The 15439-nt window shown below is 31.3% G+C and overlaps 1 protein-coding gene across 2 annotated transcripts in view; it reads right to left on the reverse strand.

Moving 5' to 3' along the window:
- The window catches only part of LOC115889735 (protein Shroom-like), a 513929-nt gene extending 498725 nt beyond the window's left edge, over positions 1 to 15204 (reverse strand). For both annotated transcript variants that reach the window (XM_030909801.1, XM_030909800.1), the window contains exon 1: positions 14884 to 15204. The gene's annotated coding sequence lies outside the window, so the exon portion shown is untranslated. The remainder of the gene's footprint in view (positions 1 to 14883) is intronic.
- Positions 15205 to 15439: the final 235 nt, after the last annotated feature.

The following is a 15439-nucleotide window of genomic DNA, read 5'->3' on the forward strand; positions in this document are numbered from 1 at the left end:
TCTAGCTAGAAAAGGAGCAAACACTCCACTAACTGGACCAGAACCGTTCTGCTTTCCAAGCGGAAACCAGCTTAAAGCGGAACTGAAGAACCTGGAGGACTCCATCAGTAACCTGGAATGGGAATCCTCGAACGGTCTAAGACACTCGAAAAACCTCAGAACTTACGGCCGAGAAAAATCAAAGATTTTCCTTGATTTAAGTAAGAACAATCTTCGGATTGTCACGGAGTTTCTAACGGGTCTCGAACGAACTCCTCAGTAGATTAAAGCTAAGAAACAACGGTGAATGCAGATTCTGTGGGGAAAATGTGGAAACACCAGAACACTTTATCACTGAGTGCGCCGAGACGACAACCGTTTGGGCCATAATTTTTGGTACGGCTGTTGTTGAAGATGGAGAGATGACCTCTGTGGAGCTGTCTCAGATACTGGCTTTTGTCAAAGCCCTGAGACTGTATGATGAGCTATAACTCGTTATAACTCAATAAAGTGGAACATACAATAGATCTGTAAGGTCGCGGTGATTAACAACCGTCCTAAACATTATAGATTCTACATACTACAACTTAACAGGCATGCAAAGATGACGGAATTGGCAGACAAAGTCAGGTGCTGATTTTGTCAGTCAATATGAAACGAGAAATGCATTTTATGTCAATGCAATAGCCTGGGACATGTGCTGTTTTTTGTATTAAACAATAATAAGGGCCACTAGTAAAGAACTATATGTTCAGTCTCCGAATTGCCAGACTTTTTGAAAAGTACAGAACAGCAACATTTAACGTAGAGATTAGAAGAGGACCAATATGGAAAGGTTGCAGTGGAACAAGCCAACAGATACATCAAAAATTTAATCTACACAAACCAAACCACCAGACCATGTCATGTGCCGATTTTGTCAGTCAAGATGAAACGAGAAAATGCATTTTTATGTCAGTGCGATAGCCTGGGAGATGCAGATGAGAGAAGTTATGAAAAATTCGCAGTGGAATAAGCCAATAGATACATCAAAAATCTAATCTAGTCTAATAATATCTACGACTAAAAAATAACCTTTTCACCTTTTCTAAAAGATTGGGCAGCATATTCTATCAAGTTTTTGAAGTAAATGAAACAGTATAAAATTACAGTAAGTTTATTATTAGTTAATAACTATTACAGTAAAATCTCATTATATCCCTATCTCACTTTTAAACATTTTTTCGATATACGGTACTATATAGGTACTAAAATGAATTTTCTATATGTTCCGCGTAAATGTAATACATCATTTCGTTCATCAATTTGCATTTAAATGAATATAATCTTTATGGGAGACTTAACTGCGAGGCGACGTTAACTTCTCTATTAGAAGAGTGAATATCCATTATTAAATACTTTATTACTCAAATATTGATTTTTTGAGTTACTCATGGAGACTTTTAAAGCTATATTAACAGTTAACTCGCATTATTCTGAGTTTACTATCGTCATAAGGAAGTGTATTAATTTTTTGCGCGTCTTTCATATGTTATTTTATCGTATAATTATTACGTACTTTAGCACTATACAGGAACTGCACAAAAGTAATATACAATAACAAGCTAAATTTATAGAAAAAAAGATAGGTTATTAGTATGTATATTTTAATCAGATATTGGTGTGTTAAGTTTACAAAAACATTTGTAATTTGACTACAATTCCTGGAATTGTCTGGGAAAGATCTGTTCAACGAACCAGGAAAGAATTTTGACACAACTGTCACTGTCAGGAATCCTTTCCTTAGCCAGACTATAGATTAGATTAGATCCTTATAAGGTGGCTATTGTCATACTCCACTGCATCTACTACACTTCCCCTGTAGTCATTTCCTAATCTCTAACAGTATCTCCCCCTTTCAGAAATATAATAACTTGGAGACTCCTAGCTCTTTACCAATGGCTTATAACAATTGCCTAGTACAAAATGCCGCACATTTGCCAGGCAACATAATGATATAGAATGTGTTCTGCCTTTTCTTTTTCGGATTGACAAAATCTGGCATTGATCTTAGATGACTATTTTTCTTGGAACGCCTTATTAGTAGACCCACTACATTTCCGACCGATTTTCTCTTTTTGCTTATCAGGTGTGTCTTAAATTTTGGTTGGTAGTTGAGTATTCTACTATAAACTGTTTCTCCTGGCAGAATTTTTCCACCATTCTAGAGATTTGTTGTCCATCCGCAGTTCTGTAGCCATTTTGTAACGTAAAAAGCTTTTGAAGCACTACAGAAGATTCCTGGGTCTATGAATACTTGAATAGTACTGATGAGTCTCGTTTGACCATGTTATTTAACTTTTTTGTGGCCCTCGATCATGAAATGGTACCTAAGCAACACCATCTACTCTCTTCTGGTGTTTTTAGAGCAAGCACATACTACTCTATAAATTATTTCTATGGAATCGAGAATCTTTAACGCTACTTAACTATCTGTGAAGATGGCAACTGAACGAGATGTTACTCACATACTCACTGCCTTTTTATCATTTCTACATGCTAATAGATTGCCGTTATTTCCACCTGGAAAGTGGTGACTTCCTTGGATAGTCTTACGTGGTCTTACAGAGAAAACTATCACTCTGGGATACTTTTTATAGAATAATTAATCACTGTAGATCAAATATGTATACATTATTACACCCCCAGAACTAGGAAAAGATATAGGGGTGCAAAAAATCCAAACGACAATTTTATTTCACAATGAAGCGCTATCGCACACCAGTTGCAGTTCGGACTGCTTGACCATCCTTCATATTCATCGTATTTAGTTCGCATAGATTTTTAAATTATAATTTATTATTAAACGGAAAAATATGTATGTAAAAAATGGTGTTATAAAAAGTTTATATGATAAAAATCGACTATCCACCATCTTTTATTGACAAAACCGTTAAACGAAATACAAACCCCAAACTATACACAGAATACACACAATGATAACAATACACAATATATACAACTTACAATTCCATACATACCAGGCTTTTCGGAAAAATAAGAAAGATAGGAAATACCAAAACAATATAACATAGTAACATCCTTCAAAACACAAAATACGCTTAGACACCAAACAAACACTGGACAACAAACAAAATATGTAATATACAAAATACCATGTGAATGTAATAAATTTTATATTGGTGAAACATCTGGACCCTTAAATGTTCCAATTAAAGAACATAAAGGTTATTTAAGAAAGGGCGATTTTCGCAAATCTAAGATTTGTCAGCATTCATGGGACATAGGACACACAACATATTTTAACAACACCAAAATTATAATGAAAGAAGCGATAGCCTCTAAAAGAAAAATAAAAGAGGCTTTTTTAATACAATCTAATAAAAATAAATATATGGCTCATGCATCTATAGATGTTAGTAATGTATGGCAATCGTTTCAACTTTAGAATAATTGCTGAAATCATGGCTACTATAGTTTAGCTGAAATCAGTTATGTAAAAAATATTTATTATTTGGAAGCCCTAAAGGAATTTATTACTTCTTATTGGAAGCCAAATATAAAGTTACGAACATTTTTCTGCGGAAATGCATAATTTTTAGTTTTTCGGACTTAGTCGGTTTAGTTTTTCGGATGTTTAGAAATTTTTCTAAACATAGACACGAAAAAAATTTCGTGCGGAAGTGTACCATTTTCATTTTTTATTGATAAAATATAGCAAGATTTGAAAAGCACTCGGCAATTGGAGTTCGTAAACAGGCGCGTTATAGCTCACAGCGAGTTTTAATTGCTTTGGTTTGATGGTTCGTTTTTGTTTATTTTCATTTTTTCTCGGTACGGTATTGATGCCTATATATATACAGTATCTACTAGGTTGGGTTTGTACCTACATAAGTAAAATGTTTAGAATGTAAAGCAGGAACATGTTTTCATGTAACTGATTTCAGTTATTCTAAAGTCGGAAAAAAGAAAATGATGACTGGAGAATATACTGGATGTTGTTTTTTATAAGTGATTCCAGCTAAAAAAAAAGTCCACCCGAATATTTTTACCCGTGTAGAAAAGATCTTATACAGGGTTGTTCACCACATACGACACGGAGTACTGTAGCTAAACGATTAGATTTTTACAAATTGTAAGTTTTGGGTTCGTTGAAGGACTATTAGAGCTACAATTTAAAAATATTTTTACAAGATACAGAGTGTCCCAAATAAATAAAAAATATCAAAGTTGTATTTTTTTAAATGGAACACCCTGTATATTATTGCATTTTTAGTTTCTACGATTAAAATAAAGGTAAATTTGATTAAGGCTTATTACACTTAAACCTTACCGTTTTTGAAATATTTTCAATTTTGCGAAATTGCAGTATAAATTTTAAGGCTTCATTTCTCCGAGGATATCAAAGTTTTTAATACTAAATATTTACTGAAGTTTATTTATTGACCAGTTATTGTGTTGCAATAATAAAAATTATACTACCTTATACAGAGTGTCTAAAAATTTATTTTAAATAATTACTAGCTTTAAACGGCAATAACTTATTTACTTTAAATAGAACACCCTTTATATTTTATGAGAATCTGATGCACAATTTAATTGTCTACCAAATTGTATTATATCACTTCTTACCTATTCCGTCAAGTTTTCGTAGAAAATGCATTTTCTTATAATTTACACCTCATTTATCAATATACCCATGGAATATTGACATTTTAGGTTGTTTTTAAAACAACAAATGTACAAAATGTACAGGCTAGTAGTATTATCGTTTTTAGTAAAACGATAATATTACTAGTAGTATTATCGTTTTTAGTAAAACGATAATATTACTAGCCCATTTGTATGCAAAAAGAAAACTATTTAAATCTTAATAAAAGTGTATACCATTAATTAAATATAACCACCAGTATTTCCGCCCAAATACTAATTAACTACATTCTTAATTGTGTTCGTTAATAAATTATTCTAAATAAATGTGGATTTGAATGAGAAATCAATATAATAATAAGTTATGAAAATGAACGCCTCTGTTGTTATAAATAAGCATTTGTCAAAAAATTAATTATCATTTTTAAGGTGTTACTTTTTACCACACTGTCTAATACACATACATAATTCAGTTTTTTAGTATTTGGAGCAATTATTATTAATCAACGCAAATAGTCAATTAATGTAGTTTGCATACTGGAATCATATTAATTGGTCCTCTTTAACAAATATTTAAACAGTTTTTTTTTTTATTTTTTAATGAAATAAACGAACTATATCGACAATATTAGTATCTGTACTCTTTAAAAATTTGGTACATCTTTAAAAATAATCTAAAATGTCAGTATTCCATGGGTATATTGATAAATGAGTTCTAAATTACAAGAAAATGCATTTTCTACGGAAACTTGAAGAGATAGGTAAAAAATGGTATAATACAATTTGATAGACAATTAAATTGTGCATCTGATTCTCATAAAATATACAGAGTGTTCCATTTAAATTAAACAAGTTATTGCCGTTTATAGCTAGTAATTATTTAAAATAAATTTTTAGACACTCTGTATAAGGTAATAAAGTTTTTATTATTGCAACACAATAACTGATCAATAAATAAACTTCAGTAAATATTTAGTATTAAAAACTTTGATACCCTCAGAGAAATGAAGCCTTGAAATTTATACTGCAATTTCACAAAATTGAAAATACTTCAAAACGGTAAGGTTTAAGTGTAATAAACCTTAATCAAATTTACCTTTATTTTAATCGTAGAAACTAAAAATGTAATAATATATAGGGTGTTCCATTTAAAAAAATACAACTTTGATATTTTTTTTACTTGGGACACTCTGTATCTTGTAAAAATATTTTTAAATTGTAGCTCTAATAGTCCTTCAACGAACCCAAAACTTACAATTTGTAAAAACCTAGTCGTTTAGCTACAATACTCCGTGTCGTATGTGGTGAACAACCCTGTATAATTTTTACACAAACTTTTTAACTCAAAACAATATCTGTGAAATTATTCTTCAAATTCAAATAGTTACAGTGATATTCACTTAACAAATGATTTCGTTTGATTACAAAACCATGCTAATGTTGTCTTCAACTACTAATTTGCCGCACTGCCCATTCAACAGACAAACCCAATACCAAGAGTGCATTTAAATTAAACGTTCCGATTATAATTATTAGGATCGAATTAGTGCGGCCGCGATCGAAATGAAAATGCAACACAGGCCTATTTATAGAAAGGAATTTGTAGAATTATTGTCGTTGCGTGCCGTAATTTTTTACAAATTGAGTTTAAGCACCACCTTTAAGTTATTCAACTGTCCGAGGTGTATGTTCGTAAACGTTCAAGTACTACTTAGAACTACCTTGAACCGACCGTCCGTCCGTTTAAAATTATGTATAACTGTACTGCATAAGAAGTGGTCTAGGTCCCGTCTGACATATTATACAAAGAGAGCTCTTACCCGTGATCATCTGAAACCAGTTTTTGTACATCCTGATCGCCGCTCTTATTTCAATCCCTATTCGATTCGTTATTAGTTTTGAAATATGCTATCGAACGACGCGACGTGGACGTAGCGATGGGCAGAAATTGCTTCTGAATAATATTAAAAACGTTGGATAAAATAGCAGCAATTTAGTTTGTTTTTATTTTAAAATAGAAATAAAAATGATAAAAAATATAAATAAAACTAAAACTAATCCATCAAAAGCAAAGAATGTAAAAAATGCCGAGTCTCGCAACACAGCTCCCAAGTAGCATTTGGACGTTATCTAACGTCGGGTATACGTCGCGTTCAATAAACCCGACGTCGGGTACCAACGTCGGTTCGACCGCCTGACGACCCTTATTTGCACCTAAATGGGGAATACAGATTCGGGTCGCCTCGACGTCGGTATCTGACCTAATAGGGAATGTAATTCTACCAATTACCAACGTCATATTATGTCGGATTTTAGTTACTTAAAATTCGTCGCTAAACACTTACGTTGCGTTTGGTTTCATATTCGCTACCAAGAATACATAAAAACCTAACCAAACTACCTAAATACAAATGGATTCATAATCACTCCTCGAATATAACTATAAGTGCCTATCTAATTTCATATTATAATAATTCTGAATCATTAATCCAGACAGCAGTTTTGTCAACGGAAGTCACTTTTTTGATATATCTGATTAAAATACTCCGGAAAACAACGAGCGCCTTCAAAATTAGGTAGATTTATGAAATAAAAATATCTATAAAAAAAGTAACTCGCAAAATATTTTTTTATTTTCTAGCTGGTTTAATCATAAAAACTGTACTGTGGTTCCCCCCCAAACTCAACCTTATCAATATTATTCTACTAGAAATCGGAATGTGAATATAAATTTTAAAAACAAAAAACGATTTTAAAATGGCTGACAATCGGATACCTGTTAAGAATGGCGGATTTCTGTGTCCGACTTATTATGAACTACCAATATACCAATTCCGACCGGGTCTCCAACATTAGTCGTCTCACACGACCGAAGTCATCAAACCGGACGACCGGCAATCGTATTATGACGTATATATAATTCCAACGTACACCACGTAACCTCACTTTGCGTATCAGTGATTTGTGGATTTGTGCAACTATATTTTAGTTTTTGTTTTCTCTTTAAAACAATGGGCAGCCACTTTTTTAAGATAGTATATACAAAATTTAAAAGAATTGGAACCAGCACCTCACATGTGGGAGGAGGATGGGGTCTGCTGGTTTCCTAAGCTAAAAAATGAAATTAAGATGCACCAGTACCAGTGTAATGCAGCATCTCTTCCGGATAAAAATCATTTGTGGGCGGAGGGAAGACATCACTACTACTATTATTATTTTGCAAAAGCCTCGACCTCTTTCTGTAAAATATAGATGAATGTCTAAATGCCTTTTTAGTGTTTCATAGGCATAATAAAAAAATTAAGTTTGTTTACAAAAACTTTTTATTAGGTTATGTTCATGATGTTTATTAGGCCGCAAATGCTACTTAATGGGTTGTATTTACGGACGTAAATAGAGATACGTAAATTAGGTTAAAAATATGAACATAAAATACAACAAAATATAATTTGACGTTATTTTAGGGATTATCAGTGAGACGTATCCTATTCGGACAACGGGTAGACGTCGGGCTAGTTCAAGTATAGGTACGTCGTGCAAGCCAACGTTGGAACGACGTTGGGAAATTAATAAAAATGGTACGTTGTTATTTTGTACGTCGACAGATCGTTGGATTTACCGACTCGGATCCAACGACGTCACTTTTAATAGGACAGCGACGTCACCAGTCATATCACCAGCACCCGACCTAAATTGGCACAAAGTCTGACGTCGCTTCAGGTCAGATTTAGTTCGAAGTCAGATAGATGCTATTTGGGGCTCTACCACTATAAAAAGTGGTGAGATCCCATGTAGAACCAAGTCAGTTTATTTTATTTAGTTTCTCTTTAAGCACCTATTCAACAATTTTGTTATAAATTGTTAGTATCCATATTAGCATTATGGATATTTCGCCACTGCAAGAAAATTTACAAAAAAAATAGTTATTTTTTGTAAACACTGCTGCGTTAATCCACAGGAGACTAATTGACAGCAGATGGTTTACTAATAAACAAATTTGCGTAACGGACAAAAGGAGTGCTTAACGTTTCGGAAAGTATATCTCTTTCCGTCATCGGAAGCAAAAAAAAACACAAAGAACAAAGAAAAAAAACTATTTAAATAACGATTTAAAGTCATCTATTCGAGAACACTTTAGTTTTACAAATACGTCTACAAAAACCGTTGACGTTCTGTTAAAATGACATTATATCATGTTAACCTTCAAAATTGAGCCAAATATTCTCTTATATCAAGGGTTTACTCTAATCCCAAGAATTTACTGATATATCGATATTCTGATATTTTGGGTCAAGTATATAATTAATTTCTTTAACAGATGCACTGATACGAAAAACGGACGCCTGATTATTTTCATGTTATAAAAAATAATCATTGTAATTAAGTAATAATCTATATCAGGTACATTTTCGAATTATTGTAAATTAAAGCTATTAGTGCAAAAAGCTGTTAGGTATCTAACATTTTTAAGAATTGAAATGTCTTACCCAAAAATGTGTTAACTCCCGCTCTATATGTTAGTAAAACCCTATTATATGAGATGGCAATAGTTAGAGAATTTCTAATGAAAATTAATTTAAAATATTTTACTCTAAAACTTACAATTTTTCATTTCATTTTCATATTAACTAATATTAAAGTTTTTAAACAAATTTTGACTAGAAATTAAGTATATCAATATTGCAACGATAATTTGGTTGCAAAAAATAGCTTCTTAAAACATTTTTTAGAGAAATACTATGTTTTTTAATATTAATTTTAATAAGAATTTAGCAAACCTTTTAGACCAGATTTATTTTTTTATCAAAAATCCACCAAAAATATTAACTTATTAAATGAATATTAATGGAAGTATAAAAAATATAAGCTTTTGTTCAATCACCAAAAGAAATTGGTAATCAACAATGTTACATAAGTAACCTTGTGTGTAAAGCAATGTTGACAGATACGTGAATCATCGAGTTCTTTTTATGAATAGTGATTCAGATTTAGTTGATTCGCATTAAAATTTCCATTTCTACATGCGGTACGAAATATAAAGGTATATCCACAGGACAATCTTATAATTTAGCCTCGAATTTAGCCTAATTAATAGCTCTACAGAGAAAAGTATGTACATATATACTAGTAGCTAGTAGTACAATATATTGATAACATACTTATTTGCTTTAGTTCAGTACACTGCGCCGTGTTCTCAAGTTCTTAATTTGGTATTATTAAAAAGTGAATAACTACAGTATATATTTTAATAAAAGTAGAAAAAAAACAACTGCTAGATATTTAGTACTAATGATTAGACATTTGAATGGCACACTTGAAAAGAAACATACAGACGAGCCTCACAGTCACTTAAAATTTGGTAAAAAGATTTAGATATTGTTTGTTACATTTTGCCCTGCGCTCGGAAGATCTGCACTACTGAGCCAGCAATACATTAAAATGAAATTCAAAAACCTTATTGTGATTTCCAATAAGTATATTCTAAAATCGGTTTTCAACACAAATCAAAAAACTGTAACAAAACATCTTTGAAACACCACAAAACGAAAAGTTTTCGGCCAAAGTAGTACCAAACTCGAAAACGAATTTAGATCATATTTTTGTTAGTAGGGAAAAATTTAGTTTTTATTGTTGCTGAATCAGTAGGAAATATTTCTACAAAAAAATATGGGATAAGCCTCATATTAATTTTATATAAAATAATTGACTTAACATGAAAATGATGCCTGCAAATGTAGATTATTAAAGTCAATAACTATAGTATATACCTAATTAAAAAAATTGAGAAGAAAACAAGAGATGCACTTATATCTAATGATTACACACTTAAATGGTCCTTTTTAGAATAAGTTTACAGATGAGCCTCGCGTTATTTTATGGTATAATAAAGAGAAAATGTTGTCGATTTTGTGCTTGGGAAACTACCAAAAAATGTTGTTTGTTATATTTTACCTTTTCGGAAGATCTGCACTATAAGGCCATTAAAATAAAATTCAAACACCTCACTATGATAATTTTCAATATATCCAGTGTAAAATCATTATCCAACACATAAAAAAAGTGTCACAAAACATCTTTGAAACACCACAAAACAACAAGTCTTTCAACCAAAATAATAACAAGTACGAAAATCACCTCAAAAATAAATTGAAAAAAAAAACAACGTTATTGAAAAGAAAGATTACAACAACAGCAAAAATCAATACAACTGAGATCATATTTTGGTAAGTAGTGCAAAAATTTGGTTTTTATTGTTAGTTGCTAATTAGAAATTTGCAATATTTCTACAGAAAATTAAGCCTCATATTTTACTAAAAAAAATCGACTTAAAAATGACGCCTGAAAAACAGATTATCAAAGTGAATAACGACAGTATCGAAGACAGTATGTATTTAAAAAAAAATAAAAAAAGTTGCTTTTAATTCTAATGAATATATACTTGACTGGTATATTTGAAAGAAATATACAGACGAGACACACATTATTTGATTTGAAAAAGAGATAATGTCAATTTGGAGCTTAGCAAACTACCGACGAATGTTGTTTAACATATTTTACCTCTCGGAAGATCTTCACTACAAGGCCAGCAAGTCATTAAATTAAAATTCAAAAACCTTACTAGATCATTTTCAATTCATTCTATGTAATTTCGTTATTCAGCATAAATCAAAAGACGCTCACAAAACACCTCTGAACTATCAGACACGATGAATGTAGTATTCTACATTCTACATCACAAACGAAACAACGTTAACTTGCACTAAGGTAGTACCAAATCCAAAAATCACCTGGAAATTAAATCCATGGCGTTATTATTGAAATTATCGATGTTGTTATTCAACCGAACGGGCTGATATAGAATCTACCGGATGATAGAATGATATTATAAAAAAAATGGGACTCCTATTTTCATAGCTAAGGTCCAAAAAACTATTTTACCGATACATAAATATTCCTTTATTCTTAAATAAGTAGTTCTAATTTTCCGTAGTTGTCAAAATTTTCATTTGTAATGGTAATAAATGCTAGTATGTCCCCTCGTCGTCTTTACAAAACGAAACACTTTTTCATTATTCACGTTTTGAGAAAAATGCATTTACTATAAAAGTAATAAGTCCTAGAAACGCATTTCTATGTTATTATCGTTTATATTTAATTCTTTGAGAGATTATTATTAATTTTTATTAAAGTCATAATTTCTTGCTGTCTTCAATTCTTGCGCCATTGGCTTAAAACATCAAAGGAGCACAAAATTTATTTACTTCAATGCTACGGAAAATGTGATACTATACTATAGCATATATAAATACAAGTACTTTTTGCTTGGTTGAAAAATTTAAAGAAAATATCATAATATTCCGGCTTCAAGTGCTACTAAACAAGTTAATTTTTCGTAGTCTGGTAAAGTGAGGAGAATAAAACGAATAAGTTTTTGTTGTTTCTGTTTGCTGTTAATTAAATTATTATTAATGGTTCTCTGATTGATTATACCTACTCATAATCACTGCTTATTACAAAACATAGTTTTGTCTTAGGAATTCTTGGTCGTTAAAACAAACGCAGCACAAGAACTAATATCTAATAATAATAGAAAGGCACTGATATTTCCATTTTGAACATCTAAAAAATTCAACCATATTCGCATATTTTTTTAAATTACAGAAATATGAAAAAGTATCAACGGATTTAAGCATCTTAGATCAAGTAAAAACATTTATGAAGAATGCATTTTTCTCAGAAAAAGGTAAAAACAAAAGGGATATTTACGTCAATGATATGGAAAAGGTAACTCTATTTATCGCTTAGGTAAAGAATTTAATAAAAATGATCATAATTTTGCAGTATCAAAAGTCGCTAAAAATCTATAATATTTAATGTTTTTGGAGACTGGTGAAATGAGGCAAATGAAACTAATAAGATTTTAGGCACTCACTTAAATCGTTATCCAACACATAAAAACTGTTTTGAAACACCACAAAGCCAGAAGTCTTTCCACTAAAATATTATCAAATACGAAAATCACCTCGAAAATAAACTGACTATTGAACTTGAACAACGTTATTGAAAATAAAGATGAAGTTGCAACAACAGCCAAAACAATACAACTGAGATCATACGAGTATTTTGGTAAGTATTACAAAAAAATAGTTTTTATTGTTAGTTGACTGGGTAGGAATTTGCAATATTTCTACGAAAAAGTAAGGATAATCTTCATATTTTACTGAAAAATATCGAATCAACTCAAAAATGATGCCTGAAAAACATATGATCAAAGTCAATAACGACAGTATGTAATTTATTAAAAAAAACTTAAACATATAAAAAAAGTTGCTTTTAATTCTAATGATTATACACTTGAATGGCATGTTTGAAAATAAATATACAGACGAGGCTCACATAATTTGATTTGAAAAAGAGGTATTGTCGATTTTAAGCTTAGGAAACTACCGATGAATGTTGTTTGCTCGGTTGTTTGATATATTTTACCTTCTCGGAAGATCTGCATTACTGGGCCAGCAAGTCATTAAATTAAAATTCAAAAACCTCACTATGATCATTTTCAATTCATTCTATGTATCGTTATTCAGCATAAATCAAAAGACTCTCACAAAACACCTCTGAACTATCACACACAAAGAATGTAGTATTCTACATTCTGCATCACAAACGAAACAAAGTTTATTTGCACTAAGGTAGTACCAAACCCAAAAATCAACTGGAAATTAAATCAATGATGTTATTGAAAAGGATGATAAAATAAAAAAATGGGATTCCTATTTTCACAGCTAAGCCACGAAAAACTGATGACTCCAATACCTATTTTATCGATAAATAAAAATTCCTTTATTTTTAAATAGTTCTTTAAATTTTCCGTAGTTGTTAAAATTTTCAGATACTTACACAACATCGAAATAATCTAGTTTCATGTGTAATGGTAATAAATGTTAATAGGTATAAGTTCTCTGATCATCTTTACAAGGCGAAACTTATTATTCACAGAGAAAAATGCATTTTCTATAAAAATAATGTATTTGCTCTAAAATGGATAATTTCGTTGAAATAATCAAATCAATCTAGTTTCATGTGTAATGGTAATAAATGTTAATAGGTATAAGTTCCCTGATCGTTTTTACAAGGTGAAACGCTTTTTATTATTCACAGAGAAAAATACATTTTCTATAAAAAAATGTACTTGCTCTAGAATGGCTAATTCCGTTTACACTTTTTCAAAAATTCAAATTATGGCTAAATTTCTTTAAGACCTAAAAATCAAAACTCGTTTCTATGGTAATATTATTTAGTTTTCATTCTTACAGATTATTACAAACTATTAATTTAGTTTTTTGTCGCTTTAAACTATTATGAGAGCATACACTTTATTTACTTCAATAATATGGAAAAGGCGACTCTATTTATCTCGAAAAAGTATCAACGGACTTAAGCATCTTAGAACAAGTAAAAACATTTATGAAAAATGCATTTTTCTCAGAAAAAGGTTAAAATAAAAGGGCTATTTACTTCAATAATATGGAAAAGGTGACTCTATTTATCGCTTAGGTAAAGAATTTAATAAAAATGATCATCATTTTGCAGTATCAATTAAACATCTATAATATTTAATGTTTTTGGAGACTGGCGAAATGAGGAAAATGAAACTAATAAGATTTTATTGTTTTTGTTTTCTATTAATTAAATTATTATTAATGGTTGGTTGATTTATTATACTCATAATTACTGTTTATTACAAAACATAATCTTGCCTTATGAAGCTCTTGGTCGTTGCAACAAACACCGCAAGAAGACTTTTTTTCACTTAATGAACAGAACTAATTTTACCATAGAGGCCTGTTTTGATTTTTTGGCCATATAAAAAATTCAACCATATTCTCATTTTTTTATTATATTCCTGAAACGGCAGGGAAATTTGAGAAAATATAAACGGAATTAACCATTTTAGAACAAGTAAAAACTTTTATAAAGAATGCATTTTTTCTCAAAAAAAAGAATAATAAAAATATGTTTCCTTGTGTAAACACGATCCGGGGATATGCTGTATAGTGTTTGAGATAAATGAAAGAACATTGATATAAGAAAAAAACGTGTTAATGAAGAAGGTCTTAAGAAAAGTCTCAAATCAGCCAATAACTGCATTACTTAATGCAACAAAGGTCAAAATTGGTGGTTTGCCATATTTTTCTGCCTTGAATCGTATCCACTTCCACACTCGTTCAAATAAAATGCAAAAAGACTCACCGTGATCATCATCAATAAATCCTTTGTAAAATCGTTATCCAACACAACTAAAAAAACTGTCACAAAACACCTTTGAAACACCACAAACTTTTTCGACCAAAGTAGTACTAACTTAAGAAAACCAACTGGAAAACAAATCGACCACGATATCGAAACGGCCGATGGTCGGTGTTATACAACGACCGAGCTAGGCTGCCATCACACGGTACCACCAGGTTGTTGCGTTGACCTTGAAAGCGAAAGATGTCTTGGGTACCGCACTAAGCTCGAGAGCGCACACACACCGTCTGTTCTGTGCTTCTCGTACCGGCTTACGATGACGACTGCAGAACCACTGAGAAAGAAGCCGAGGAATTCTTCGGAGAGGCGAGAGTGGACCGCCTGCGCCATAGGTACTGCCCGGGTACCGGCTGGTGAGATTGGTGCGGGTACGGAAGTCTAGAAAGGTTAGTTTGGTTTGGTCGGTGGTACGGTACGGTGAGGCTGCGGTTGTGGTATAGGACGAAGCTACGCGTACGATGTTTTGGTCTACTGGTACTAAATGTATGTTAAAGCT

The sequence above is a fragment of the Sitophilus oryzae genome, unplaced genomic scaffold, assembly GCF_002938485.1.
Source record: "Sitophilus oryzae breed Bouriz unplaced genomic scaffold, Soryzae_2.0 scaffold_845_pilon_pilon, whole genome shotgun sequence".
NCBI classification, from domain to species: Eukaryota; Metazoa; Arthropoda; class Insecta; order Coleoptera; family Curculionidae; genus Sitophilus; species Sitophilus oryzae.